This window comes from Chinchilla lanigera, unplaced genomic scaffold, assembly GCF_000276665.1.
Source record: "Chinchilla lanigera isolate Chin_1 unplaced genomic scaffold, ChiLan1.0 scaffold00045, whole genome shotgun sequence".
Classification (NCBI taxonomy): Eukaryota; Metazoa; Chordata; class Mammalia; order Rodentia; family Chinchillidae; genus Chinchilla; species Chinchilla lanigera.
The window spans coordinates 491945-517219 of NW_004955446.1; the positions used below are offsets into that span (position 1 = coordinate 491945).

The 25275-nt window shown below is 39.0% G+C and overlaps 1 long non-coding RNA gene across 2 annotated transcripts in view; it reads left to right on the top strand.

Moving 5' to 3' along the window:
- Positions 1-25074, top strand: part of LOC102010530 — a 161862-nt gene extending 136788 nt beyond the window's left edge. For both annotated transcript variants that reach the window (XR_001235683.1, XR_262362.2), the window contains 2 exons: positions 22807-23003; positions 24784-25074. This is a non-coding gene — a long non-coding RNA (uncharacterized LOC102010530). The remainder of the gene's footprint in view (positions 1-22806; positions 23004-24783) is intronic.
- The last annotated feature ends 201 nt before the right edge of the window (positions 25075-25275 follow it).

The following is a 25275-nucleotide window of genomic DNA, read 5'->3' on the forward strand; positions in this document are numbered from 1 at the left end:
AAAACCAAACTGCCTGTGAAATACTTCAAAGAATCAACAACTGGGATCTCATCCTAGTGAAGTTTCTGCACATCTACAGAAATCACCAGCAGAGTAAAAAGAAAACCCACAAATTGGGAAAAAATTTTAGCTGACTGTCCCTTGGACAAAGGTCTTCTACTTAGAACATGTAAAGAATTAAAAAACATCAGCTCCCTCCCCCCCAATTCAAAGACCTAATCCAAAAATGGGCAGCTGAGATGAATACACAGTTCTCAGGTAAAGAAATGCAAATGGCAAATAAATACATGAGAAAATGTTCAACATCACTAGGCGTTCAAGAAATGCAAATTAAAACAACACTGAGATTTCATCTCACCCCAGTAAGAATGGCTAGCATTAAGAAATCAACCAATAACAAATGCTGGTGAGGCTGAGGAGAAATAGGAACTCTTCCCCACTGCTGGTGGGAATGCAGACTGGTGAAACCACTGTAAATCAGTTTGGAGATTCCTCAGCAAACTAGGTCTAGAAGTCCCATTCAACCCAGCTATTCCACTTCTGGGTGTTTTCCCAGAAGATCTGAAAGCATCATACCACAGTGATATATGTGCTCCCATGTTCATAGCAGCACAATTTGTAATTGTTAAATTGTGGAAGCAACCTAAATGTCCATCCAGTGAAGACTGGATAAAAAATTGTGGTACTTTTATATAATGGAATATTACTCAGCTATAAAAAAAGATAAACTCGAGGATTTTATAGGTAAATGGTCACAACTAGAGACCATACTTGTAAGTGAAATAAATCAGACCTGCATGTGTAAGTAACATATTGTCTCACTAGTGTAAGAACCTGAAAGAGTGAATAAAAACTAGGAGGTATGATAGACATTGTGAAACAAAAGGAAAATGCTCAAAAGTAAAGGGCAACTGGGGTGTGGGAAAAGAAAAGGGAAAGAAGGGGAAATTGTGTATGTATGTATATACAGGATAGCTAATATAGTTGTACTACTGTCTTCTATTGCTTTACTGAAAGTAACAGTTAATGATTACTTGTTTGATCAGTCTTTCATGTCTCTATTTGTTTTCCTGAGAAACCACTTTGAGGATATCAATATATAATACAACAACCACTGTTAATTTCCTACAACTTTGTCTATAACTCTGTATTGTTTTTATTGTTCTTATGCAATTTTGTAAATGGATGTCTGTTAATATATTTTCCTTCTTTTATTTTTAAAATAAATTTTAAAAATATTGATGTTCTGACTGATATGTATTGACTTATCCTTGTCATGTTACTTTCCTTTTGTTGGCTCTCCATCCTTTTTTTCCCTCCTTGTGTTTAATTATTTGCCTTGCCTAGTGTATTTATTCTGCTGTGGTTTATGGAGTTGTAGTCCTTGTTATCTCTTTCTAGAATGTCCTTAAAATCTTTTAGAAGTGCTGGTTTTTTCACCATAAATTTCCTCAGACGTTCTTTGTCATGGAAGTATCTTATTTCTCCATCAGTTATGAAAGATAGTTTTTCAGGGTATATCAACGGGGGTTGAAGGTTGTTTTCTTTTAGAACTTGAAATACTTCATTCCAAGCTCTCTTCAACTTGAAGATTTGTGCCGAAAAGTCAGCTGTAATTCTGATGGGCTTTCCTTTATACATGATTTGTTTCTTTTCCCTAACAACTTTTAAGATTCTTGTGTTCACTTTCTGGAATCTTTACTATGATATGCCTGGCTGTAGATTTTTTTGATCATGGCTAATTGGAGTTCTAAATGCCTCACTTAACTGTATGTCAAATTCTCTTTCTCTACCAGGGAAGTTTTCTGCTTTGATATCTGTGATAGCAGTTTTTTAAATAACATTTGTGCTATTGCCTGCTTTTTCATTGACTCCAACCATCTGAAGTTATTCTTATTTGCCTCATCTATCAGCTGCTGTATTGATTTCTCATGGTCCCTTGGTATTCTTAAGAAATATTTCTTTTCATGATCGATAACTGCAAGCCTATCTCCTGTATCTGAGATCCTGTTCTCACATTGGCTTAATCTGCTGCAGATACTTTCAATGAAATTTTTATTCTCCTGGATATCTACTTGAATCAGCCTTATGGATTCCATTTCTTTTCTATGCTGAGCATTCATAGCTTCCATAAATTTCTTAAGTTCCTTTACTTTTTGTCTGTATCTGCTCTAGAATCACTAAGCATGGATTTTATTGTGGACACCATCTTTGCAGATATCTGAGCAATTACTTCTGAGTTGATTTCTTTTCTAGAGTTTCATTCAATTCCTTTGTTGTTACCACTTCAGAGAGTCCAGGTGGGTGGCTTTCGGATTGCCCCACCTCAATGCCCCCTGGGTTTGCCTTTGGTGAACTGAATGTCTGGGCCTGTATTTTCTTAAGTGTCTTCTGATTTTCTTTTTCTTTTTTTCAGTTTAATTCCTGGAGTGATGCTTGTAAATTGCCTGTGGTGGGTTGTTTTATTACTAGTATTTAGAACCCTTAAGACATGACTACTTCTCTGAGGTATCTTCCAGGCATTGCTGGTTTTTTGGGTTTTGGCTTGAAACTGACTTTGTCTCCAAATAGAATAGCTATCCCTGCTTTTTTGGGGAGGGTTCCTGTTGCATGGAGTATTGTTTTCCATCCTTTGACTTTCAATCTATGCATTTCTTCTTGAATTAAATGTGTTTTTTGTATGCAGCATATTGTTGGATCTTGCTTCTTGATCCATTCTGCCAATCAGTGTCTTTTGATTGGGGATGAGAAATTGCTGCCTCATTGGTCCAGCCCCTGGTTCTTTGGCACTCTACCATAGTATTTTCTATGATCCTTAGCCAATCTCAGTCTTGGAATACCAGGAAGAAGAGCTCTTTAGAACAATTAGGTCACTTTTCATCAGCAGTGACAATAGCATTAAACACAGCCTAGAAAATAACTAACAGAATTAACCATTAATTTGCCACCTTTAACCATATGAACTAGATTTGTGGTTATATAACAAAATCTAAAACTAACCAGAAAATTATATTCAGTATACAAGTCCTTAATATGTCAATTTTGCTCTCAGGGCTTAAAATTTAAAATGGGCTAGGGAGAAAATAGAGAAGTTGAAGAAAAGTAAGTGATAAGGCTGGAGGACAAAGGGGGATCATGCTAACTTTGGTAAACTGGTGCAGAAACTGGAGGTGAAGAGAGAAGGAAGAGATAAAAAGAACAAAACAGAACGACAAAGTGGCTAGAAACTGCATTTACACTTGTATAAAAACAAGATGAAACAATTAAGGAGAAACAAACAAATAAACAAAAAACAAAAAGAAAACCACCACCTCCACAACAAAAAACAAGCAAGAAAGAAGGACAAAAAAGAAAAAAGTCCACTTCCAGCTATATCTCCACTGTCACTGGTAGACAACATGTGGAGACAGAGTCCCAGTCTGTGTTGATTTATCCCAGCAAGCCAGCGGTAACTTTTTGGCAGGGTGGTGGATAATCTCAGTGATCTTACACCTTCTGCCTAAGACTAGACTCATTCAGCCTGCAGCCATCAGCACACCTGTGGGCCTGAGCCCAGCTGGGAGCCACTAGATGGAGCCAGCAGCAGCTCTGAGTTCTAAGTTTAGTCAGCCCCTCTCCAAGATGGCTCCTGGCCAATTGCCCTCCTGCATAGGATGACTGAGCCCTTAGCACTCACAGCCAGCTAGTTCAGTCCTTCACATATGTTGCTCCCCTTCACTGCTGTGTCTCTCCATGGAGAGCTCTGGAGTTGCCAGTAGTCACCACGTGTTCACAGGTTTGAACTGCTCCTCTCATACAGTGAGTCCTATCTCAGGGAGAAGGTGCCACTGGCTACCTTCTTCTTCTTTGTTGAAGTTTCTCTCTTTATTCTCTATGTGGGTTTCACTTCGTGCTTCAGATCCTTCTTGGGTCCAGGGGACGCACTTCCCTCCTTCTTGTCTTCTCACATTATTATATTCCAGTGTTTCAATGGTGACTCTCAAGGAGGCTCTTTCTCTGCCTTACCACTCCACCATCTTGGTGCTCCCATCCATTTTTATGTCTCTTTGCATTTTTCTTTTCTTGATGCTAAATCATTAATGAAGTATAATCAGTAAGTCCATTCCATAAACATACTTCCATCTGGGGAATGAGATGCCAGTCCACTCCTTTTTGTTATTGTCCTCAATCTCTATGGATGATTGAATGATTCTATGAGTTGAGTATATAGAAAGTGGAGTAACCCTGTATTGGTTCAGGTCCTAAGAAATGCAGGTGTCAAAATGAAATTAAATGTGCAGAGACTTTTTTTGCAGGGGGGATAATACTTGTAAAGGAAAAGGGATGAGTTAGAGAGCCATCCAATGTGATGCTGGTGTGACCCATGTGAGGAAGAAAGGTGAGAAAAGAAGGAAAGTAGTGGAGACTATGGTTGGTTCTGAAATGTCTCCCCAAAACCCGTGTGTGGAAGGGTAGGCCTCCAATGCTGTAGTGTCCAGTGGTTGGGACTTTGGAAAGGTGATTGCATCATGATCTCATCAATGGGTTAATACATTCATGGATTGATGGTTTGATGGTATTATTGGAAAGTGGCAAAAACTTTAGGAAATGGAGTCTAGTTGAAAGAAATATGAGTTTGATTGACAAGTGTTGTGAATGTTTAAATTAAAAAGACACACTGACATTAATTCCTTTCAAAATATTCCCCCTGGCTTGAAACACGTTTATCCCTTTATGTTCTTGCCACTTCTGAAGCCGTTCTAGAAATCCTTTTTCATCAGTCTCTTTAGTCGTGTTATGGTGGCTGCCTTGATGTCCTGATTTGATTCAAAATATTTACCTTTTATGGTCATTTTGACATTAAGGAAGAGCCAGAAATCACAGAGTGCCAGATCCAGTGAATCAGGTAGATGAAGACACATGTTAATGTTTTACAAGCCTGCTTTTCTGTTGAATGGCTCTCGGCAGCAGTGTTCACTGTATTTTTTTTAATCACATCTTATAAAAGCACTCATGAAAGACTTCCAGAATGCTTCAGAAAGTGGCAAGAATGATGGTGTCTTAGTTACTCTTCTTGTTTCTGAGACAAAATACCCAACACCAGAAATTAAAGAGGGGAAAGTTTATTTGGTTCTTAGTTTACAGAAGTTTCAATTCATAGTTGATTGGCTCCAAGAGAGGGTGGCACGGCAGAGGGGCGTTGTAGAGGAGAAATATTTCATAGTGGGCAGAAAGCGGCAAAGTAGTGAAGAAGCAAAGCAAGCAGCAAGTGATGATAGACAAGTAATGACTTTCTTTTTGTCTCTTATATTCTATTCAGGCTGCCCACCTTTAGGGGGAGTAGCACTCACACCCAGGGTAGGGCAGCCTTGATCCTAGCACCACATCATGAATCAATGCCAGCATCACATTCTTGATCCCAGCATCACATACCCTAGATCCAGCCACCTCTGAAAAGCCCATCTACGACCACATAAGGCTTGTGTGGGAGGGACATCTAGATACAAGCCATAACAGATGAAATAAGTGTTTTTGCAGCAAGGTGGGTTAATGGCAATGTATTTTTTACTGTAATAATTTTAAAACTTTATTCGTTCTGCATATGTTTTGATTACACCTTGTATGTCACAGGCAACATGCCATGGAAGGGTAGATCTTTACCCTGGTCTCTTCTTTCTTTTTCTTTATCTCTCTCTCCTCTCTCCCTGCTTCTTGACTACCTCAATGTGAGCAGTTTTGCTCTTCCATGCCCTCTCTGCCATGATATTCAGCCCCACCTCAGGTCCACTGCAATGGGGTTAAAAGACCATGGACTGAAAACTCTGAAACTGTGAGTCAAAATAAATCTTTCTTTGAAGTATTTTGTTACAGCAATGGGAAGCTAACACTGACATTGGACTACAGTGCAGTGCTAAGGGAGTTCTACCAAGGCTCTCCAGAGTGAGCCTGACTGGATATCCATGCTATGTTCAGTCACTGGAAGCAGCCAATGGAGAGCATGCTCTTGGCTCAAATAGGGTGGTCAGTTCGGTGCATAGAAGCTGGGTCCTTGGGATGTACTCCCTGCAGTGGGAAATCTGAGAGGCAATTTTCATGACTGACACAACCACAACTATGTCATTTTTCCCTTGGATCAGACCAGTGACTCATGATTACAGATCTTCCCACAGTTGTCTGAAGTGATAGCATGAGGTAGAGGGAACAGAGCTAATCAATCTTCTCTCATAGGAGGCTTCCCCCTACCCCACTGTTTGGCTTTCTTTAAAAGGTCCTGTTCTTATGGCTTCTTGTCACTGGCTTTGGGTTTGGTAGCCAATATTAGGATCAACATGAAAAGCCCTTCTCATCCTATTATACCTTTCTATAAATGAGAATATGGAAAGAAATATCATATGTAGTTCTTAGATGGTTTTGTTCTTTTTAATGAGGATCTCTAGCATGTTTTTTTCCTTTAAAAACATTTCTTCCACTATAAAAAAAGGATACATTTTTCTTCAGAGGAAAATGTGAAAATCCCAAAAGTAGAAGGGGAAAATTTACACAGTGACCTATAATGCTAAAATAACAAATATTGTTTTAGCATTTTGAGTATTTCCTTTTAGAAATTTATATTCCGCTTCTCCATCCATGCTAAAAGTTCACCAACAAACTTTGAAGTTTTCTTTAAAAAGCAAGTTTTTATAATTACAAAATACTGATTTGATATAGCAAAACTTGGTAATGTGAAATGCTGATTGCACTAATCAGTGATAAACACTACTAAGTGTATTTCATTCCATATGTATATGTATATATATATATATATGTGAACAAACCTAGGTTAATTGTACTTCTGTCATTTTGCGTCTATTTCTTTTTCAATTAACATATCTTGAGCATGTTATGTTCGTGACAAATCTCAAAAGTGGCAGTTTTTAAATATACATGTTTTTCTCCTACTATATGTTTAGATGTCTCTAGTTTTTCACCATTCAGAATGATTCTGTGATGTGCATATTTCTCTATCTTTGTCATTATTTTCTCAGTTCAGATACCCAGGAGTAGCGAAACCAAGGCAAATTTAATACATATTTTGAAGGGTTTTAATAAATATGTTACCAAATTGCTTTGCAGAAATGTCCCAATTTACAGTCCCATCTGCAGGGATGAGGTAATTTTCTATTCTGAAGCCATCCCCTTTTTATCTTGGTTCCCATTCACGGGTAGGTTTTCTTAGATGCCCTCCTCCTCTGTCAGTGAGTGTGTTCTGACTTTGTGGGGGAGACAGTTCTCAGTGGGAAGAGATGAAGTTTCTCTTATCATCTGTAGTGTGACCTCAAGCACTCACCTTTGATATTTTTCTAATCCAGTTTCTCATCCCTAAGTTTAGAAGTTTTTAACAAGCACATACTTTTCCTTAACATCCACAGAACAGAGACTTGCATACACTTTATTGGGTTTGATCCAATCACAGGGGACTTTCCTGGTATTATTACTTTTAGTTTTTTTTGGGCTTTTTTAGTGCTTTTCCATCTTGTTCTTTATCTACAACCTCTGACTGCTTTGTCCCTGCAACTGACCTCTTTATACTTTGTGGCTGACACAGAATTTGAGGTGACACTATCCTTCCTAACACAGTAGGAAATTGAGCAGTTAGTTCATGGTTGCAAAATGTCTGGCTAGGTTTACAGCTTTCATCTACCATAGTGGAGTAGGATTTTCCCTTATGAGAAACTGTCTCACGCATTGCTCAAGTCTTGGCCTTATTGGCGTTTGTGGTAACCAACAGGAAACACTAGCTTTGCCTGGAAAAGACTTAGAATTTCATTCATGTTTTTTTGTGGGATTTAGTCCTGTACCTGGGATTTTCAGATTTGGGTCAGTGAATCATGGCAGGGGTGGTGGTGTGACCAGGAGACGGACTTTGTGTGAGCCACTTAATCCAACCTCCCCTGAAGTCTGGTGCCACAGAGACAGGAGGATGTGCTTTCCAGCCAGGCTCTCTGAGTGTGCCAGGCACACGTCACTGGGGCTTTTTGGTCTGGACCCAAATTCTCTTTGATGTCAAGTTGCTGTTTTTCCAGAAGGCTTCTATGCCTCCACAAGAAATAAGAGACATGTTTGTTGGAGGTTTAATTCCAAATTTGCTATTAGTCTGATTGTTGAAGCAGAGAATGCATTTCACTACATTCATAATTGGGGTGGGAGAGGGGTAACACTTCAGTATTTACAATAGGCCACACATCTCCTTTTGGGGGTAGAGTCATTTCTAGTGATGGTCACATCGCCCTCACATCTGGAAGGTACCCACGGCCTCTACTGAAAGCCCCATCCCTCTCACATCTCCATCTGTTCTCTGTGAGCAGTCTCACGTAACTGGTCTCAGACGTGCATGTACCTGTGTCCATATCAGAAAAAAAATTCAATATTTTGGAGACCTAACTTACCCCACGTATCACTCATCCTTTGCTATCTGCACTACAGTTTTTTTTAATCAGTTAAATAGGCTAAGGCCTTGGACCTATGAGATGACAGAAAGTGCATGTCAAAAAAATTCCAGGTCCCAGCTAGACCATACGCTCTTGCCTACATCAACTAAACTGGAGCAGAAGAAAGTGCGGGGAGCAAGTGTAGATTTGGATCTAATGTTTGCTAAATGAGAGTTAGGGTAAGGGACCATGACAAGGGGCCAGAAACCTTGAATGAGGATTCTTAGATTTTCCATGTTTATTTTGAGTCTACAACATGTAAAACGAGGGGAGAAACCAAGAGCTCAGAGAATTCAGCGCTGTACCCACCCCTTAGGGAATATGTGGTTCCAGTACTGAAACAATGATTATTTTCAGTTTCTCTGTTTCTATTCTCTCTCCTGTTTCCTAGTGAATGCAGGATAAAACTCACTTCAGAATCACCTGAATAAACACCAGTGTTATGGCCTCTGGTGAAACAACCTCGTGGGTAGGTAGCTGGGTTGTAAAAGAAAAAAGAATGAGTTCAATAAGAAGAAAGAAAAAAAAATTCCAAAAAGTTGAAATTTGGAATGGGGCAAGATTTGGATCAGAGTATAATACTTTAGTGGATATCAGATTGGCTAATACAGAGAAGTGGATATAGGGAAAGAAAGAAAATATTTAAAAATAAATTACTTGCAGCCACATACAAATCCTTCAGCAAAATTAGAACAGCCTGAACTAACACAGCATACAACTATAAATTAATAGACTATTCAACTTAATAGCTGTGCAAACCAGGGAAACAAGACAATAGCAAGCCATTTAAAATGACATTCCTTTCCTTCTCTCTCTCTCTCTTTCTCTCTCTCTCTGAAACAAAGAAAGGGGAACAAAAGAATTGAAATACTAAAGTAGAGATAAAAAGTTTAAAATGTAGATCCAAAGTCTTGAGACCAGAGCATTGCAAAGCAAGACAGAATAGTGAGAAATCAGAACATTGTGCTGAACAAAGAGTTGCTTTTTTTTTTTTAAATTTTAGGCTTCACAAAGAAACATAAAAGACAAGTACCAGGCAAAGATGTGATTCTTGGGAAGAAAAAAGGATGGAAAGCAATGTGACCCAGATGAAATCAAATGAAGATAAAGATCATTTTTAAAGCTCTTTTACATCATGGCAGGGGAACATGGGAAGAAACAGAAATGGGTATTTCCAAGAGATTTAATGTTTTTTTGTTTTTTTTTTTTTTTGTACTGGGAATAGAACTCAGGACCTTGTGCTTACCAGGCAGGTGCTTGTGCCACTGAGCTATATCCCCAGCCTGCCAAGAGATTTAAAACATGTACTTAGGCAGTGATCATTTACTTTTAAATTTGCAACTACCTCATAAATATCTTTTTGTTTTAACAATTGGTATGATGCAAAGAAAACGTTCCTTTTGGTACCAGCCAATCCTATTTTCCTATCTGAAGAGTTTATAAAAAATATAATGGAAATAATAATTCTGATTGGTCATCATTTTTCAATTAAAAATAGATGCTGGCTACTGCTTGCGACTTTTATGCTTACTTTTGATCACCAGGCAACTTTGCTTTGAGTATACAATTTCTAGTATTGCTATTTTCCTTTCTTTTGGTGGTGTTAAAATGTTCTTGAAATTAAAACATTCCATTCCTCCTACTCTTCAAATCCCCATCTGTTCTCTCGTGAGCATAAAACCCACACAGCTGTCTCAGATATGGGCACATCCATGTTGATGTAAGAACATGTTCAAATAAGCAATCTGTAAACGGAGATTTAATTAATTCTACAAAACATCTAAAAAGTGCCAGGTAGTATTTCTAGGAGGTGGAAGGACAGAGATAAGCAAGATAAGGTCTTAGGCTTTAAAGAAATCCTGATATAATACTCAGGAACTGGGCTGGAAGTGGTTAGTCCTCAGGCTCTAAAGCGCTGCAGGTCTGGGTTTGAATCTCAGCTCTGCCATCTATAATGTATACTGTCTTTAGAAGATGATGATATTAATATTTCTTAAATTAAATTGTGGTGATATTAATAGTTCTTAATTCTTGTCTGAAAAGCCCTTTCATGACCTTTCATGGCACCCCATGCTTTATGGCAACAGATTCTATCCCTTTGACCACAGAAGTAGAAACAAGCGATCAGCCACTGTGTTTATTACCCCTGGCTACAGTGACTTGGTTCAGGGACAGACACAGTGTTGTAGTCAGGATTTCCAAGAGAATAGATGTAATACAGGACATATAATTTATAGGATTACTTTATAATATTCACCCAAAGAGTCAAATGAAGAAGAGTGCCAGAAATCTGTCCACACACTAGAGACCCGAAGAATCCTGCTCAGGGCCTGGATCACATGGCAATGTTCTGCATGAGTCCAGCTGAAGATTTAGAGCCCATGGTAATGTTCTTCTCAAGTCCAGCTGGAGGCCTACAGTCCACAGCAATGTCTTATGCAAGTCTGTATCAAGGATCTGCACTGGGAAGGCCCAAAGGTCCATCCATGGTGGAAGCTAAAAATTCTACACCAGCAGGATGAAGGATCTCTACCAGCATGCTGAAGGATCTTCACTGGAGCCAGAAAGCAACACTCCAGGTAAGGACCAGAGCTCTTCTGAAGAGAACTGCAGCCATCCTCAGTGACTGCAAGGACCCAAGTTCCTCCATTGATGAGAACAACTGAGATCATATCAGGAAACCAGCATGACAAGCTTCTCAAGGAGAATCAACAGCATACCATCTTCCCCTCCAGTTCTCCTTTTATGCTGTTGGCAACAGTCCACAGGTGAGAGTTCCACACCCAGAACCCTGCTGATGCAGTTCAGCTGGGTGTTATAAGTTGACCATTAGTCAATCCACCACAAACAGGATCTCTTCTGGGTCAATCAGAGTCTTTCTCTGAGATTTTATTTTTAATCTGGAGCTAAAGAATAAGCTTTAGATAAAGTATCTTTAGATAAGATACTCATATATCTTTTTTTCTTTTCTTTTTGATGATTAGGCAGTAAGTATGCAATTTCAAGGGACCCTGCAGCCATTGTTCTGGTGCTATAGGAATAGAGAATATGCTGATTTTAAAATGTTGTTTTTATTACCCATTGTATGAAATATGAAAATATCAATGTATATGCATGTGTACATGTAAGAGTAAGAATCCCTTTCCCTTATTCCAATTTAGAGGCAATTACTTTCCTAAATTTTGTGCTTACCATTCCCTGGCTTTAAATACAGTATTACCCACAAGAACAAGTATATCTAAACAATTTTTGTTCAGTGTTTTTTAACCTTAAAAATAGTATACTGTATGTTGCCCCTTTCACCTCATTAGATGGGCAAAAATTTAGAATTTTGACAATTTCAATTTGTTGGTGAAATTTCAAGTAATGGGGACTCATATATCTTCTAGAGGAACATAAATTAGAAAAATCTCCTGGGTAAATAACCTGACATTGTCTTGTGAGGGTGAATACAGTAGTCTAAGATCCTGCGTTTCATCTCCAGGTGTGTGCTCTGGATAAACACTTAGATATTCACTTGCACGGATGTGTAAAATGACACAGACTCTCTGGTTATAAGAGCAAAAAAGGGGAACAATTGTTTTAAGGGACAGTTGGGCTTTGTGGAGAGTTCTCCATGTGGTCCTGTCTGTGCTTCCTTCAGTAACCAGCCTTGACAACAGCCCATTTTCAGGCTGTGACATAGGTGGAGAGCAGAAGCTGGGAGGAACAGTGATAACCATGAGGCTGTGCTCAGCACATGAGCCTCGGATGTAGTGGGCGGCAGTGCAGGTTTGAAAATGTCCATCTTGGCAGTGACCTTGAGAGTTGCCTTCTGCCTTCACATCTGGGCTCCACGAGTTGAATGGGCTTGGAGCCCAGGGAGAAGAAAATAATGAATCTTTTTGCTACCTTAGGACCAGAAATTCATGACTAGCTCTTTGAAAATCTCATCTGGGTAGCTCTTTGTAAATCTCATATTGGGCAGGACCCCAAAGGCTTTTAATTATTGATTATCATTGATGGCATGTCTGAGGAGTTGATGTAGTTTCTGATAACTTCTGATTAAGCTCCTGCTATTGGGTCCTCCAATTGGGGGTCTTGTTTGTTTTGTTTTTTGTCTTGCTGAGACAGGGTCTCGCTATACAGTTCAGGCTGACCTTGAGCTCACTTTGTAGCCCAGGCTGGCCGTGAACTCACAACGATCCTCCTGCCTCAGCCTCCTGAGTGCTGGGATTACAGGCATGTGCCACCACACCCGGCCAATTGGGGGGTCTATGCAAAGGGAAGTGGGTCATTTGGGGCTTCTCTGGGAAGATGGTTTAAAAAAAATCATTCCCTTTGAGATCTTCAAGGCTGTACAAAGCCAAGTTTAGAATTTATTTTCTCTATATCATGTTTTATCAAGAATCATATTGTTTTACTTTTTAGCATTTCTAAAAATAAGGGTGTATCTGACAAGTGACAGTTTCTTAAGAATTATCAAAGGTAGGATTTTCTTTCTTTGTGATATATAAAATAGAGTTGGATCTTACACTCAGTAGAGTTTTAGAGCTGATTATCTACTTTTGTTCTTTTGCCAATTATCACATTTATATGTAGTAATGTGCATGTGTAAGCAATATAAACTCAAAACTAAAGGAGAAGTCGAGTCATATGGTTTTATAGTGATAGGTGAAGGGAGGGAAGATCTCCACAATGACTCCACTGTAACAAGGTAGAGGTATTACTGAACTAGAACAGAGAGAGCAGAGCTGGAGGAAGGGAGAGAGGAAGATGGGATGAGAGAATTCCTTGATTTCTGATCACTTCCTAGTCCCTCTGGAAGTCTAATGATATATTTTGCTTGGATGCCTTGAATTATAATAATAAATCCCCTGTTGCTTGGTCCAGGCAATGTCTATTTTCCCACCAAAAGATTTCTAATTAAGGCAAGGACGACTTTGTACCCTATCCAACACTTAGTGAGTGCTCCATAAGTTCCCAGTTGGGGGAGTGGGGAGAATCTGGAAAGATGGGTGGTACTTGGAGAGGTGGAGGTAGGATGCCAAAGACTCAGAGATGGTCTGCAAGAGCAAGAGTGGGTTCTTTGAAAAGGGGACTCAAGGGCTGCAGTGATGGGTGATGGCAGTGTAGCATGGATGCTGGGCATGGCTTGGAGGAACCTCATCGGCCATGTGATGAGATTTTTGCTGTAGGGCCAAAATACAACAATTTGGTTTTTAAACCAGAAAAGTGACAAGGTAACAGCGTTCTTTATCACTCTGACACTGATGTTTAAGATGGGGTGGAGAGGAGTGGAACTGTATTGGGAGATACGACAGTTTGGGTGAGAAGAAGCAAAGGGGAAGTGAGATATCAACATTCCCGTGTGACATTCAGTGGTAGACGCTGAGGACCGAACACATAAGTGGAGCGGGCAGTCTCAGAGTGACATCGGAGTGGCATGCAGCCTTCCCTTCCTGTCCATGTGGCAGCTGTGACTGACTACTTGATTAACAGCTGAGTTGTGCCCTTCAAATCTTCCCTCAAATCCCTGGGTATCTGTGTTCTTTGCTCTGCACGCCCCCAGGGCTTTTCTATCCAGATGCATGTAGTAGATTTCCCTTTTCTTCCTGGTGATGTTGTGCATCTGCTCAGACCATTTCAGACATCTGTGTGTGTGTGCACAGTGATTTGGGAAAAGCCTAAAACTAACAATTTATGCAGACTGAATCTGGACCTTCTTCCCCCTTACTGTGGCGTTTTGACAGCAAGAAAAATGACTCGAGCATAGCACTTATTGATTCACAATAGTCCTTCCTTGTGAATTTGGATACAGATCCATCTGTGCAGTCTAGACAAATCTATGTCTATTTGGGAGGTAAAAAGCTATCCTATTATAGATGCTGTCACGGAAATTGACCTTAAAGAAAGATTCTGCTTGCCCAGTGGACAACTCAGGAGTAATCCATAGACATAGTTGGCAAAATAAATATTCTTCTGACATATTGAGGATGATATTTTACATTTGGGGAAATAAGTCTTACATGGTGTAAGTTAGAGAAAAATAAATTGGGAATATACTGCTCAATTTTGGCCATGTGGTTATTTTAATGAGGCAGTAAAAATAGAGAAGGAGCAAATGAGCACTTTTTTATGAGAGTGGGCTGAGTACTTAATGCTCTCAATTGGGACAGTGATGGTGGGTCGGGATGTGATAAAAAATTTATTGTTGTGAAGGGAATGAACCAGGTGAGAAACAACTCAAAAATAAAAGCAAGGAAAACATGCTGATGGTAGTTTCAAGACACAAAAAAGAAGTATGGTTTTACATGTTTACAGCAAAATCATGAAATTATTTTAAGAGATAGATCAGAATATGATACGATTTAAGAAGAGCTTAGACCCACTCATGAATATAAAAATCTGTGGTGGTAATGTTTAGCAAATGTGCTCGTACTTGTTTTAAATCACAAAGATAACCCATGTTCTTTGTAGAAAAATTAGAAAAAATTCATATATACAAGAAAAAATTTCAAAAATCTAAGATGTCAACTTTGAGATAATTATTGAAATTTTTGTGTGTAGTTTGTTTTTCTATTTATATTTTTAATTTATCCAAATAGGCTAATAAACACCACTGTTTTGTGATCTGTTTTTCAATTTAATATTTCTTATCATCTTTCCCTGTCAATAAAGCTTGAGCCAGAAACATTTTAAATGATTGCAATGTGTTACTTTCTATAGGTGTATTATAATTTCCTTGGCCAATTCCATATTGCTACAAGTTTTTTGGGATTTCTTGTCTCTTTATCTTCTAGGTTTATGAAACTTTTGCCAACTTAAAAAAAATCCCACTGAATTGTTTTGTTTGTTTTTGTTTTTTGAGATGAGATTTAACTATGTAGTTCAGGCTAGCCTTGAACTCACTATGTATCCCTGGCTATGTCTCACTGGATTTTAGATGCAGTTGTAGGGAGGGGTGGGGGAAGGGACAAAGAAAAAAAAGAGTCAAAATGTGCTATGTACACATACATATCCCCCATAATGAATGTAATCATTATGTCATGCAAACATGTGTTAATAAAAAATATAATATGAAAAAAATGAATGCGATTGCCTGAAGTTTGCAGATAAATTTGAAGGAAAGCTTTATAATATTGAGTAATTTTAGCTGATAATAGTGCATTTTTTCATTTATTCAAGCCTTTTATGTGTCTCATTAAAATTTTATAATTTTATTTATATTTGTCCCATAGATTCTTATTATTATTTCTTTTCACTAATATTGTGAATGGTTTAGTCTCAGTTATTGTTTATTTAGAAAGAGTTTAGGAGAAAATTATTGTATTTAAAATACTTTGTTTCAAATGGCTGTCTTACTAAATAATCTTACTAGATCTAACCATTTTTCAGTTGTTTCTCTTAGGTTTTGTAGTTTAACCAACCAAATCCTGAATGAAGATAATTTTATTTCTTCATTTTCAATACTCATATTTCATGTTTGTATACATTTTAATTGCTACATCCAGGATGATGTTAAATAGTAGATGTATGCTTGTGTTTGTTTTCATTTGAATGGAGATAACTTTGTTGTTATTATGTTAAGGCACAACGTTATGGTTTGGGTAAGTGTCTCCCAAAAGCCCATGGATTAGAGACTTGGTCTTGTCTGTGGTGCTATTGGCAAGTGGTGAAACTGTTAGACATGGAGTCCAGTGGGAAGAAGTTAGGTCACTAGGGGTATGTCTGTGAGAGTAGTGGGACTCTATCCCCTTCCCTTTTCTCTCTTTGCTTCTGGGTCACCATGAGGTGAGCAACCTCTTCTGCCATCTGTTTCCTCTAGCACTCACCCCCATAATCCCATTGGACCATGAGTCAGTCAGAAACACTAGAAGCCCGGCCATGACTTAATGAGGCTTTGGGGTGACATCCAGACACTAACCGTAACAGAATGCCACTAAGATTTTCTTTTTTTTTGGTAAATAGATATGAATTTCAACTTTTCAAATAAGTATAACTATTAGGATACCAGAAATATTGTTTCAGTGCTATATTTAGTCTTTATAGATTTATTGGGATTTTACTTTTTTGTTTGATGGATTTATCTAATTTATTAATTTTTTGCCTTTAATGCTGTTTTGTCCTTTCCTATTGTTCCTATTCTCTTTTTGTTTGCATTTTCTTGGCATATCTTTGAGCATCTCTCTACTTTTAAACTTTTCTGTATCATTTTCCTTCAAAAACATGCCTTATAAACAGGACGTATTTAGCTTTTGTTTGTCCAGTATTTTATTCTATGTCAGTGGCTTTTATACTGTTCAAAGTCATTAGTCATATCTCTGCCATTCTAATCTCAACTTTCATTCTGTTTTTATTTTCCCTATTTCTGGTATCCTAATAGTTATACTTACTTATTTGAAAAGTTTAAATTCGTATCTATTTACCAAAAAAAAAAAAAAATCTCAGTGGCATTCTGTTATGGTTAGTGTCTGGATGTCACCCCAAAGCCTCATTAAGTTATGGGTGGGCTTCTAGAGTTTTTGATTGACTCATGGTCCAATGGGATTATGGGTGTAAGTGCTGGGATTATGGGTGTGAATGTAGTAGGATCGGTAGCTTGCGTACAGTATAAGGGAGGGAAAGAGGCTGCTGCTGCTGCTCCTTCCTTTTGCTCTTGTTGCTTTTGCTGTTTTCTGCCACCATGAACTGTTGCCCTCTGCCATGTGCCACTCTGCCTTGGAACCAGCCCAGTATGGACTGAAACCTCCACAGACTGTGAGCTAAATAAACCTTTCCTTCCTTAATTTTTGGTGTCAGGTATTTTGTCTCAGCAATGAGAGATAAGTAACTAAGATACTTTCCCACATGTAAGATAAATGATTATCACACTTTCATTCATCCTTGTTTACATCTAATATTTTAGATCCAGATTATTTTTATGATCGTGTTTCCTAAATTAGCAAATATATCTGAAATGATTACTTTTGACATTTTATCATTTCAGAATCTCTTGCAAATTTATTGCATAAGTATTAATAAATGATAAACTAAGGGAATGTGGTTTTTTGTTTGGTATCATAATTTTCATACTGGAACATACCTACATTTGTGTTCTGTTTGTGAATTTATGTCTCAGCATGTTGGAAAATTCTTGTAAATAATTTTTTCAAGAAGGGCATGTGACTTTTCTTTCTGAGTTCTTGTATATTGTTAAACTAGCTACTTATATAATATTAGTTTTCAGTATTTAAATTATTCTCAAAATCCTATGGGGATTACTTCATTATTTTTTACATTTAAGGTATATGTAGGAGTTAGATGAAAAACCGTTTTTTTTTCCCTTTTGTATGCCACCTATCCAGATCTGTGTTTGCATTATTCCCCAGCCTCCAATTTCCTAACTCCCTGAACTTGTTCGTTCATCTGGGGAGAGAAGGTGATGGTTTCCTTGGAACACTGTGTCTTTGGATTGCCAGAATAGCTTCTTTTGTCTTTTACATCAATTGAGGCACAGAAATGTTAGTACTTCTCTCAATTCTTTTAATCCAATTTTCAATGATGAAAAATTTCAAATATACAGGAAAGTAGGCAGTGATCAGCTTAATTCTTGGAAAGACACATTTCCTCAAAGGTGATGGATGTCAAGCTGTTCCAGGAAGAGATAATAAAGCTTAACACATGCTCCAGCTTAAATTACTTGAAGTTAAGCCCAAAATTTACAGGTTCTCAAGGTGTGAAGCAACGAAACTAGGAGACTGATTCGGCAAAGCACACAGGAACATCCAAAAAAAGAAATGAATTTGCCTTTATATTATGAAACTATCAAATCTCACCTAATCCTCTCATAGTCTTCTGCTTTGTAGCATGAGCTTTACTGAAAAGGTCTCAAGCCATTTCGCAAAAATGTTTTCTGTGTCAACAAAGGAGCAAATGGTAACCGGTGTAGACAAAAAGAAACAGCTCAGGCTTACAGGTTTAAATAGAGTGTGGCCAGACATTCTTTTCTTGATTTTGCCCTCTGCACTTACATTCTGTAGATCGTGTGTCTAATTGCTGCGTTGTATACTCAAGTGCCTCTGAGTATAATATATTACCTTCTCTTGAAACCCACATTTTTCTCCCCCTGGTTGTTTGCTTGTGTTCCCATTCTATCACTAGCACAGCAGTGGTGGGTTTACTTTCATTCCGGATGGATACATACCCCAAATTCCATCCAGAGTGCTTATTTGCCTGGCTTTTCTGGCCTCTTCATGTGCGTCTGCATTCCTGTAGGGTAACATCTTCATCCCTCTCCATTTTCCTGCTTTTCCATTTCCTATGGTTTTCTCTGTTTCTGTTCTGTGGCCAACCCTCCCTGCAGCTACATGTGTTTTTGAATCTTCTCTGTATTTTAAAATTATCTTGGTATTCTTAGCCTTTGGGCTTTCAGGACTTATTTAAACTCTCTCATCTTTCCTCTGCTGCTTTTTCAATTATTTCTGGGTCTCATTTTGCATGCCCTCCCCATAGCTTTTCCTTAAGTAAAATATCCTTTCTAAACAGTGAAATGTTTTACTAGGGTAGATGGTTTTTGTAATCTCTCCTTGCATACAAACTCAGTCTTCAAGAATGAGTGATCCACCTACCTTCTTGTTTCCAATCTCAGTTGCCCAGAGTTCTAGTTTCTCCTGGTACAGGTGATATACATCACATTCTGCTATTATAGGTTATTTTCTGCCAGAATAAGGAAACGTGCTTAGTTAGACAGTGCTGACAAAAAGTGACTTGCCTGTTTTCTCCCAGCATCTTCCATTCCCGGTCTTCCCCATAATCTCATCTCTCTTCCCCAAAGGAAGAGCCGAATCTTGCACCAGGCAAGTACACATATTAACAGATTCACGATGGAAACCTATTGACGAAAATTACCCAGCAATTATCCTGAAGCTCACATAGTCCTCACTGTCTTCCTATTGAACTTGATCATTAGTCAGCAATGGAAGCTCACTTAGCATTCATCTTACTTTTCTCCTGTGTTGGGTGACACACCTCAGCGGAGAGCCTGCTTTGGAAGAGAACCTCTTCATATCTCTCTGACTATGCACAGAATAAGATCATATTTGGCTTCCCCATTTAGTGTTAGTTCAACACAGTTTCTAAATGCACAAAGCAGATGTATTGATCATTCTACCTAATGCTGTACTTATAGTAATGACATAGAGACATATTCTAAGACACTCCTACCTTAAAAAAGACTACAGTATAAGAATATTCACTGTAAGATTCCAATTCGAACCCATACATTCAATTGCCTTCCTCTCATATTCCTACTGGATTGGCCAAAGAAAATTGAAACAAGGGAGGAAACATCTGTATCAGCCATGAGAAACAGAGAAGTTACCACTAACAGTCCAAAGTCAGAAAAGGAAAAATTTCAAGAGATAGCATGGGTGGCCTGAATTTCAATAATAGTATGTAATTGTGGTTAGTATTCTGGATGGATAATGGTATTAAGACTATGTCAGAGTATGCTTTTACTTATGAGATATTCAGAAGGAACAGCATTATTTTCAGAGTGGAATATTTAGGGCTAACGTATCAGGATATCCTCAGTGCGCTCAAATAGTTCAGGGAAAAAATTAATAGTATGGTGACACTTTGGTTCATGAACTTAGTTCTTTCTATAATTCTGGTCACAAACTGAGTTGGAAGACAACCAAATAAAATTCAGTGGTTAGGTTCAGTGTGGACTGTATGGGAAAATTTGATTTTGTGCTCGTTCAATTTGGTTTGCCGCCAGAAGCATGGAAAGAATTAAGTTCATGAATAGAAGCATACACACCTCAGTTTACAAACTCAGTCTGTATGGGGAGGAGGGTGGGAGGGGAAGGGGAAAAAGAAAGAGAAAGAGAGAGAGAGACAAAGAGTTAGAGAGAGAGAGAGAGAGAGAGAGAGAGAGAGAGAGAGAGAGAGAGAGAGACAGTCAAAGTGTTGAATTTTGAAACTTGAGGTAAGCCCCATAGATATTTAATATACTACTTACTTTACTTTTGTGTAATTTGAACAGTTTATGTTTTGTGAAATATTTGTTAAATAACTAAGAATATTATCTTCTATCTTTTTTTCTTTCCTACCTCTTCTCACTTTTTTTTTTATCTCGAGTGAATTGCTTTATCTTAGGTGATAAATAGTTGCTATAAAAATCAGTGTTTTAATTTATGAGTTTCCTTAATTTAAAGATGCTTTCCTTTCTTTAGGTTAGTTTGGACCTTCTTACCATATGAAGTGGTAGTTTTTATTCTATTTTATTTTAAGATGTCTATTCCACTAAAGAAAGAGGATGGATTGGAGACAAAAACAGGAGTTAAAAAGTTCTTATGCCCTGTTTCTGGTCATTTAAGGTGGCATCTCATCTTCCAGATGCTAAAGGATGTTTACCCCTTACAAGGAAGATTCTAATTCCACTGGGACAAAAATACAAATACTGTACATGGTTATAAAAGATTTTTTCAGTATCATTTTGGGGTCTTCAATTACAGTGAACATATTCTGAAGAAAAGAACTGTGTCTTTATAGCTTTTATAACACCAACCACAAAGTCAAACAGCTAAGTTCAAAGGAATATTATTAATCCTTATTCTCTTTAACTTCTCCATAGCATTTGGCTATGTTGAAAGGCTTTCTTCTTCAATATCCTCTGTCTTCATCTCCTTCACTGGTACCATTAGTAGCAGGGCCCGAGTGAATGTTCTCTCATCTGGTGTTCTTTCCTGCAGTTTCATCTTCTACACTCTCTCATTTTACTTTTCATATCTCCATCAAAGTTATCTTTGATTAATTCACATCCTTGCTTAAAAACCTGTGACACCTTCCCACTGTCTACAGGAGAGGTTAAAATGTCTTTGGCCTGATTCCATCATGTACTCAGTGGAAGGAAGATGATCAGTTCTCTCTCTCTCAGTGGGGCTTAGTCTTATTTCTCCTTCCAGAAACCTGCCCTACAGCCATGGAGGCAACAGGTGATTCTGAGGTGCCTCCTTTTGCTAACTTGGGTCGTAGAGGGAGACTTTAGCTCTGAAGACTTGTACCTCAATTATAGAGGAGCAGACATGTAAGATGAAAAATAAAGGGCCTTCCTGAACAATTGTGGCCTCAGCTGTCTGGGCCAAGTGTTTCATCACTATGAGAATAACCCTTCTCACTGTGTATAGTGATCCACACTAGAGAAATTCTATGGGTCAAAGCAGAGTGGAGCAGAGTGCCTTATTTTCATCATGTTTGTTGTTTCTGGGATAGATTGGGGGTGGCTATTAGCTATGGAGAGGCAGATGGGTGAGAGTGTAAGGGAAGTGACAAATGGCTCCATTTGTCTGAACTTACTCCAAGCCACTGTAATCACAAGAGTCAAGTTTCCTTGAGAACAGGTTCATGGTTGAAAGAGAGGCTTCAGAGAGGCTATTTTTGGTTATTATTGTAGTTGCTGTTACCCCTGATTTGCCTCTGTATGTATCATAGCCATGGTGACCATATGTTTTCCAGGTTAGCATGGGTCAAGGTGGTAATTTTTAATATTTACTTGGAAAAATATTTAATATTTACTTGAGAAAATATTTACACTGTCACCATAGCTATGGACTACAGGGAAGAATGAGTCTCAAATGACTGGTGCATGGGCAGCCTTATTAAGCAAATAGGAAAAATTTAATATACTTAATAACAACAGTATAAAGCATGTAGATACTATATTAATTCTACTACCCCAAGTTCTCTTCTTTTGAGCACTTTGGTAAATTGTGTATCCTCTTAAATAACCTTGTGGGGTGACAATTCTAGAGTTGAGCTGCTTAAGCATAGATCTTCGGACTGGCTTTGGAATCCAGAAAAAAAAAATTTGAATTTTTATGAATAAATTCCAGTAAGGAAAGAGCCACCAAGTTTGCATGTGAGCTTGAATTAAGAAAAAAGCTCTACAAACTTCCCACCTTAGCCATTACAATTTGGTCAGGCTAGCTTTATTTTGGAAGTCATATGTAGCACTTGCTCTTTATGTTCTTTGTAACAGAAGCAGAGGCCCAAAGATAGAATGTGTGACAGAGTCTCCTAAAATAGATCAGATGATGTCATAACCATTATTGCCTCTTGCCGCCACTGCCACACAAAGGCAGCAGAGGAGTATCTCGCTGTGACCTCCCTTGTCCTTCTGTACATCCAAGTTCAAATGTCTGCTCTTATCACAGCTCCACCACAATGGAGACAACTAATCCTGCTGGCTCTCTTTAGAAATTGGACTTTGAGTAATGAGTATCATCTTGTCAGATGCTTAAAATACATTTAATTTTAATGCCTCATGTCCTCAGCACCGATGACACCAAACTATAGAATAACGGTGGCTTTCCTTTACATTTGTCTTTCCAAATAGGTGCCTTGGAAGCCTGTTCACATGAAGTGGGAATATAACGTGCACCCACCACATTGGTCATCTGTGATTTCCTCAAGCGCGGGCCCTCCTTTGAAGGAGGAGAAGCAATGTGATTCATGCCTGTGTGGTACCTTTGAATCAGCACTGGGATGCTAGTGCCTCTGTTCTCAGTATCACCTCTAGGTGCATGTCCTTGGGTAAGTCATGCTTCCCCTTGCCTTCTCTGAGGTTGGGTGGGATTCTCCTCCAGCCTCTGGACAGTGCTCTCCTGGGTTGTGATGGCTGTGGGAGGGCTCTGGCAATGGCAGAACAAACTCAAGGGAGCCCCCAGGGTGTCAGAAGGGGTGCCAGTTGTCTTTATTTGCCCTCCCATACCCCTCTTCACACTTTTCCATGTTCTTTTGAACACTTCCCAGAAGGTTGAACTTTGAGGGATGTGCCAGTGGGCTGCCCCCACCTCAGCTCCTTGTTGGGTTTGGCAATGGAGGCAAAGGATGGAGGGAACGAGGTATTTCTTTTCTTGGCTCTTTCTCTCCCTGTGGGTCATGGTGTGCTGGCTCCACCCTACTTTGTCTCTGAATTCTTCTGATCTAGTCTAGGCAGGGAGCAGTTTCCTACTATTGCTGGCTCTGAAGTAATATACCATCTCTTGTTTTTCCTACACCTGTCCCGTACCTGTAGAAAGAGTCCCTCAATTAAGCGCTCCTCCATTTACCCTTCTGTTTCTTGCTGTGAGCCTACCTAGTAGAAGGGGTTATTCTTGAATAAGTGATGTTGCCAGAAGGATCCTGAAAGACTTTATGAGTGACCTGCAGAACCAGGCAGTGAGCAATGCCACGGATGCCCATAAATTGCATCCAGATCTGGGAATGGGATGGGAAGTCTGGCTGTGTGTGGTTTTGTTGCTGCATTCTGAGATGTTGCCAGGGTCACCAGTCCCTTCGCCTTGGGGCCATTGCAGCACAGCTCTGGCTTTTATTTGGAGCTTGGGAGAGGGGAGGAAGTAAGTTCTCTCCACTAGCATTGCTGGCACAGAGGGAGGCCTCTGAGTTAGCAGCTGAGAACAGGCGATTTTGAAGTGTAGCCCTGTCTCTGGTGCCTCTCTCTTCTGGCATTGGCAATCCAGGTCCATCTTGGCATCAGGCAGCAGCAAGGAGAGATGCCCTGGAGCTTCGAGCCTGTTGCCTCCTTCCTGCAGTCTTCTTTGGCATCCCCTATTCCCCTGCAAAGCAGAGCTCCATTACAAATGAAATGTCACAGTTTCAAACAAACAAACAAACCCTAAACAATGCCAAGTCATCTGGTGGAAATCACCAAGAAATCTCAGTGTCCTGTGCCTCGTTTGGGCCTTCTCTCTGGGCATTTAATAATCTTTTCATGGCTGAAGCAGGATTCATTTTCCTAGTGGGTAACCATCCTAGTGGGTGACCATCTCCAAAGCCATGATGTCCTTCAAAGCAGGAATGCTGCTTGGTCAAACCTGGTGATGTGACAGGGAGCTGGGCTGCCCCTTGTTTAGTGTTGATTTAGGTGAGTTGGCCACTGTTTGGGATTTGATCAATTCCTTTCCTTGTGTTCTTTCCCAGCCACAGGTTCCCTGAGGAAAGCCTTCCTCTCCATTTGCCTTTTTTGGCCAGATCATTAGAAAAAGCCCAGAGACTATGTTACATTGAAAAAAAGTGGTCAAATCCACTCTCTCTGCCTAAACCAGAGAAGCTCACTTGATCAAATTTGGGTAGCACAGGAGTAGGGGAGAGGCAACTAGAGCTCTGTTCTCTGGCAAAGAAATAGTAAACAGCGCAACAGTTATTTCAGAGGGCAAACTGTTTGCCTCACTAATGAAGTATGGCTTATGATGGAAAATAACTCGAAGAAAGTAGGGAGCAAATGGATTGAGTTGCTATGGGAACGCAGTTGAAAAAAAAATGAAATATGTAAATAACTGTAATTTGGTATTTTAATGCACTTCTTTTCCAGGAAGAAAATTCCCTGACAACTAAAACTAACAACTCATTCCTCTGCTACACACAGTCCTGATTGACAGAGGCTGGGCAAGTAGATTTCTGAATTCAATTTTGCCTGAAGGAGCAAATACATCTTTATTCCTAGGCATAAAAATCAAACATCTGGAGCAGAGGCTGTCAACTCTGGCTGCACATTGGAACCACTCAGGGAATTTTTGAAAATTCAGCCACATCCCAGGCCAATTAAATCAGATTCTCTGGGTGTGAAGTTTGGGCTCTGGCATTTTTTAAAAGGTCCCTTGTCTCTTCTGTTGGGCAGTCACTGGCCCACAGTATTGATTTGATAGGCTTGGTGAATATAGGTTATCTATTTTACTGTACATCTTTTCTGCATTTTATTTCACCTGAAATTTGATGATTTGGACATTTTCATACCAATAATTCAAAAGGATTAGCAATAATTTTTCCATTATTAGTGTTATTACCTTCACCATAATAATTAGTG